Source organism: Anser anser (genome assembly GCF_964211835.1).
Source record: "Anser anser genome assembly, chromosome: 1".
NCBI classification, from domain to species: domain Eukaryota; kingdom Metazoa; phylum Chordata; class Aves; order Anseriformes; family Anatidae; genus Anser; species Anser anser.
In genome coordinates, this window is record NC_139720.1 from 164,251,163 (window position 1) to 164,257,361 (window position 6,199).

Genomic DNA, 6,199 nt, shown 5'->3' on the forward strand with positions numbered 1-6,199 from the left:
TTACAATGGAACTCTTAGGTATCTGGGATAGTATTGTAGTGGTAAGAACAAATGATGAGAAAATTAGCTTTTGTTTAATATGTGACTACCTCTGTAAAGGGTATAATGTTTGATGTTAGTCACTCAACTGAAAACTGAGAAACAGAAAAGAAAGAGAACTGAAAGATACACACAACGATAAACTTGAAGTTTCTGGGTAGGTAAATAAAAGCTGGTTTAGCTTCTGATATATGTTTTTATATGTCATATATATTATTTTTACACCATAAAAACATTTATGTAACATACTTTGTGAGTAGACAAGATGCCAAGTGTGTCCCAGTCACACTATCTTCTGGCAGGTTGCTTAAAGCAATAGCTGAACAGACCATCTGTAGTGAAAGCACCACTTCCAGCGTTCATGGGTAGTAAACGTGAAATGAAGTAAAAACAAATAACAGAGAGAACCCAGATAGCAATAGGTTAGGTCTCATAGTTAGCTCTCTGTGAGGTCTCATAATTATTGGATACACCAGAAAACGTCAGAAAACAACCACTGTTGTGAAACAGTGAAAAGATCTGAAATCAATCAATCAATCAAACAATCAATCAATCAATCTTCTCTCTTATTTTATGAACTTAATAAAAAAAATAAGGAAAAAAGGGTAAATATAAGGTAAGGATAACTTGTTAGCACTAGTAAATGATGAGTAGTTAACAGACAAATTTCTGAACTCTCTCTTTTATTTTATTTTATTTTATTTTATTTTATTTTATTTTATTTTATTTTATTTTATTTTATTTTATTTTATTTTATTTTATTTTATTTTATTTTATTTTATTATTTTATTTATTTTATTTTATTTTATTTTATTTATTTTATTTTATTTTATTTTATTTTATTTTATTTTATTTTATTTTATTTTATTTTATTTTATTTTATTTTATTTTATTTCATTTTTTGCAGGAGACATGAAGCTTCCTAACAGCTACACTTGCTATAACAAAGGATGGCAACAAATAATGTCTTTGCTATGTTGTTGTCCTGTTGAGTACAGAAGTGTCAGAAAGCTTGAAAGAGTGTTTAGGAAGTCTTGACAACTTAGTAAGTTTATATAAACAAAAAAGGCAGAAGTAAGAATAAATCTTTGTGACATGATTGCTTTATGCTTGCCACTACAAGCAGCCTATCAAAGGGGTACAAGGGCAGTGTAAATAACGCTGAGAACTCTAGCTCTAATGGCAATTCAACTACATTTTAAGTATTGTAACTGGTTTTGAAAAAGAGGAGTATGACACATTATAAGCTGCCAGTACTCTTGTGCCAAGTGCAAGAAAAGTGGAATGAATAAGAAGAAACAACAGCAAAAAGTGCTATTCAAATTGCTTTTCATCATCCCCAGAGTTTTTTCAAGCATTGTATAAAAGTAAAAGTGTTTAAGTAGTTTGAAGATGGGAATTATTTCAAAGTTTTTTATTATATTAAAGACTAAATGATTTGGTTATCTATTTAGATATCTTTGACTGAAAAAAAAAATATGTTTTTGTGTTATTCCTTTGGGTATCTATTTTCAACATACTGATTTTGATGATTGAATTGGTGGAGCAGTATTTTTAAAGAACCAAAATTACACTCTTTTATCATGAAGTTATTCTCTTTTCTGTAAAGTCAATTAGTATTCAAACTGGCTACCAAATTCTAGACCATTATTTTTACCACTGTAAATAGAAGTTCAACTCAGAGTTTTGGGAAACAAACAAGAAATCTGAATATACAAAAAGATGTATTTTAATACTACAGCTAAGTGGGGAATAGACTGAGAGTAACTCTGAGGAGAAGGACTTGGGGGTGTTAGTTGACAAGAAGCTCAACAGGAGCTGGCAATTTGCACTTACAGTCCAGAAAGCCAATCATATCCTGGGATGCATAAATGGAAGATGGCCAGCAGGTAGAGGGAGGTGATTCTCCCCCTCTATTCTGTTTTTCTGAGACTCCACCTGGAGTACTGTGTTCAGCCCTGGGGCCCCTGATATAAGGACACAGACCTATTATATCAAGAACAGAGGAGGACCACGAAGGTCTGGAATACCTCTCCTATGAAAACGGGCTGAGAGAGTTGGGGTTGTTCAGCCTGGAAAAGAGAAGGCTCTGCGGAGACCTCATTGCAGCCTTCCAGTACCTAAAGGGGGCCTACAAGAAATCAGGAGAGGGACTTTGTCAGGGCATGCAGTGATAGTACAAGGCGTAATGGCTTTAAACTAAAAGAGGGTAGATTTAGATTAGATATTAGGAAGAAATTCTTTACTCTGAGGGTGGTGAGGCACTGGAACACGTTGTCCAGAGAAGTAGTAGAAGCCCCATTTCTGTAAGTTTTCAAGGCCATGTTGGATGGGACTTACCAGGAGTAACCTGGTCTAGTGGAAGGTGTCCCTGCCTATGCCACTGGTTGGAACTTGGTGATATTTAAGGTCCCTTACAACAGAAACCATTCTATGATTCTATGATTCCCCTCTGTCTGAAAAATGTGGGAAATATTTATGTGTTTATATACATCTAAAGGTATATATACAAATATATTATAGGTATGAGAACACATGCAATATGCGTATTTTTAATTATTATCCTGTAAGCCCCTTATTAGAACTGTTAGTGGGATATACCATGAAAGCAGGAGGTGATTTTCAGTTATACTAAGTAATAGTCAGTTATACCAAACACCAAACAAACTCTAAGATGATTTAAATTTATGTAAATTTGTCTTGTCAGATCAGGGTTAAATGTAACCAGCATAACTGAGAGTCAGAAATATCATTTCCATAAATTCCATGCAAATTTGTATGGAAGATCAGGCTAGGTTATTACTAAGGAAGAAACACAGCAAAAGTCAATCTTTAAAATGAGTCTGTTTTCTGAAAACTCACAGCAAACTGTATGATGTTCGCATTGGGACCAAGAGTATCAGAGATTATTCAAATTATTTTTTCAATGCCTTTAGCTAGAAATATTTTTATTTAGTTCCTTGGAAATTTTACAGCAGATTTGAATATATTGGTAGTTGGAAAACAAAACAAACAAACAAACAAACAAACAAACAAACAAACAAAACATAAGAAGCAGATAGTTAATTTTGACAAATGTTTATTAATCAATTAATTTGTATTTATTCATTTGTACTGTTAAACAGTTGCATTTTGTGTTCTGCTGACAAATCACAAATATCTTTCAAATCATTAAGGACCTGACATAGCAAACTACCTGTTGTTGTCGGAGTTCTACAAACCTCAGCAAGAAACAGCTCTTGGAACCACAACAAATTTACCTATTCAGAGGAAAGTTAATCACAATGCAGATATCCCAGAACAAATTAAGAACAATTCAAGTATGAAGAAGCAAGTTTTGTAATTTTGTGTAAGACTTCGTATAAAAATTAAAAGAAAACAAAACTAAACAAATTAAAACCAACAACCAACAACAACAACAAAAAGACCATTAAGGTTCATTTTATATTCTGGCCTGTATCTTACCTTTTTGACAATTTCTGCACTGTATGAAGGACAGAACTGAACGTTGCATTATTAAGCTATGGGACGAGAAGAGTGTAGTTGATCAATTTCTGTTTTAACAGAAATGTCTATTATAATCACAGATGGATGGACAATTATTAGAATTTGTCAGGGGGCTAGTTAGAAAATAAGCAGAGGACTTGCCTAACTCATTGGTCTGTCATGTTCTATTGCTACTGGCAATACTTGATCACTCAAAGCAAGAATAAAATATAAATGAATATGATGCACCTACATGAATATGCAACATTGTACTGCTATTCTCCTCTCGGATGAGGGGTTTTGTATAAGGAAAGGGGAATTTTTACTACAATTTGAGTATGCTGTTATTACCAGGTGCCAAAATACCATCAGTTTATAGCTCCTTCTTTCTTCTCCTTTCTAATCACCAGGTCTGTTGCACAAAAAGCAGAGCCAGCAGGAAAGTGGGAAAAATCTAGCTCTGATTTTGAAATATGTAAGGAATATCTGTAAAAAATATATGCTTGTCCTCTTGGTTGTATTTTTTAAAATAACAAGTCAGTCGTGGCAGATAGGTAAGTGCATCAGCCTATTTCTGCTAAATTCAAGGAATGTGACTTCTGTGATTTCAGGCAGAAATGGTTACTAAAGCTAGTTTATACTTTCTCCCCACATGGCTGATCCCTTAGAACGCTCATTCTTCACCAACATCAGGGTGCAGTTGGACCGATACTCTTTCCTGGATAATTGGAACCAAAAGGAATCAGATGAAATCATAAAAGAAATTTTTTATAACATTCACACAAATTTCATTCTCTAACAATGTGAGTTTTGAGGATTACAAATTAAATACTTCATTAAAGTGGTTTTTTTTTTTTTTTTTTTTTTTTGACTGTGATGAGTTAATTTGCCTGAAATGCTAATTATCTGGAATTTTGGAATGAAATTAGGCATTTTATTCTTTGTCAAAGGTACTGAATTTAGTTAAATTGTTGTCAGTAAGTACATAGTGTATAACTGTTTTGCTTGTTTGTTGTGAACAGATTTGTTTATTGTGAACAGATTTGTTTGATATGTAGCCTATATGGGAAAGAGTTGATGGTGTATTCACAAATATTTTGATTTCACTGCCTTATTACTAGTTATTCAATTTTCTGAGTAAATTAGAAATATTCTAAGTATTTCTTGGGAAGCCTGGTAACAACTTAACCTGTCAATATTCTACCAAGGTTAAAGATTCAAAACCACATTTTTCAACAGACAAAAGTTTGAGGGTTTTGTTTGTTTGTCTTCCTCAATATATATATATACTATTTAATATATTTAATTATTTGATATTTATCATTTTATTTATACACCTTCATTTTTATATATACTGTATATGTCTATAGCTAGATATATTTCTACTTAATTATATTAAGCTTTTATAATTTTAATAAAAGTACATTCCCACTTTCAATTAGATTTGAGAATAAGCAAGACTCTTTTGTCCTGGGACCATAGCGCACCTTTGAGTGGAAAATCACTTCACTAAAAAAGGTGTGTACAGTTTCAAAATATAGTTAAATAAGTATAATATCATTTCTTTTTTTTTTCTCATCTAAGGTGAAGTACATTTGCCATGCATCAGGGTTTCTTGTAGCACCTGTGGCACTGAGAAGTCCTTATTAATTTCAAATCTTTGAGATCTAATGAAATCTATTAAATATTAGAGACTTAGAAGGGAAATATGGAAGGCTTCCCAGACATAAAGGCAATGTACATAGGCTGTCTGGACCCCAGAAAAGTAGAAATAAAAAATTAGGCTGTTTCTTCTGTAACATTTTGTCTCTTCTGCACTTCAATCACACCCACTACACCACACCACCATGCACAGAGGAACTCTGCAAGCAAAACATACATAATTTGAAAGTACAACATGATTGTTTATTTGCAGATACAAGGAAAAAATATTAAATATTAATGATAGTCTTTGATATTAATATTTGAGACATTAATGCTCACCCTTAATAAAATACTGATTAATTTTTGCTAGCCAGGCAAGTATCTTCCAGGTTGGGAAAAGGCCAGCAAAAGGTTGACCTTTGTTGCTTCTTGGAACAGGCTGATCCTTAATTCTTCTTTGTTGTTGTTTTCTGCCTCCTCCTTGCCCCCCCCAACTTTTTTTTTTTCCCACTTCTTTGTTTATTGTTGTTTTGTTTTGTTTTCTTGGGATTTTATACCCTTTCATATCAGTATTTTCCCTCTTGAAATTCTAAGCTGCTAAAGATTAATGTCTCAACCATATTAACTCTCTGCAATTTTATTTCATTTTTTTTTATCTTTGATGACTCCAGCCTACAGACTTATTCAGAACTTAGCAAAATTTTCAGAGGTCTGAGCCAAAGTTAAGCAGCTATTAAAATTAGTCTTGGCTCACAGGCAGCAAACTCCTTGGGCAGATTTCACTACTGAATGCATCTTGTAGAATTACTCAGTCAATTTCAATAAAAATTCATTCAAAAGTCCTACTTTGGGATATACAAGAATTTTACAAGGCTTTTCCAAACAAGAAGTGTACTATCAAGATCAAATTTTATTAAAGATATTTTTTTTTTCTGTGTGTACAAATCTGTATACTAAAAATGTAGACATATCTATTTATCTGTACATTAGGTACAGTTCATTTTATTGAGATAAATTTGATCTGAGAGAG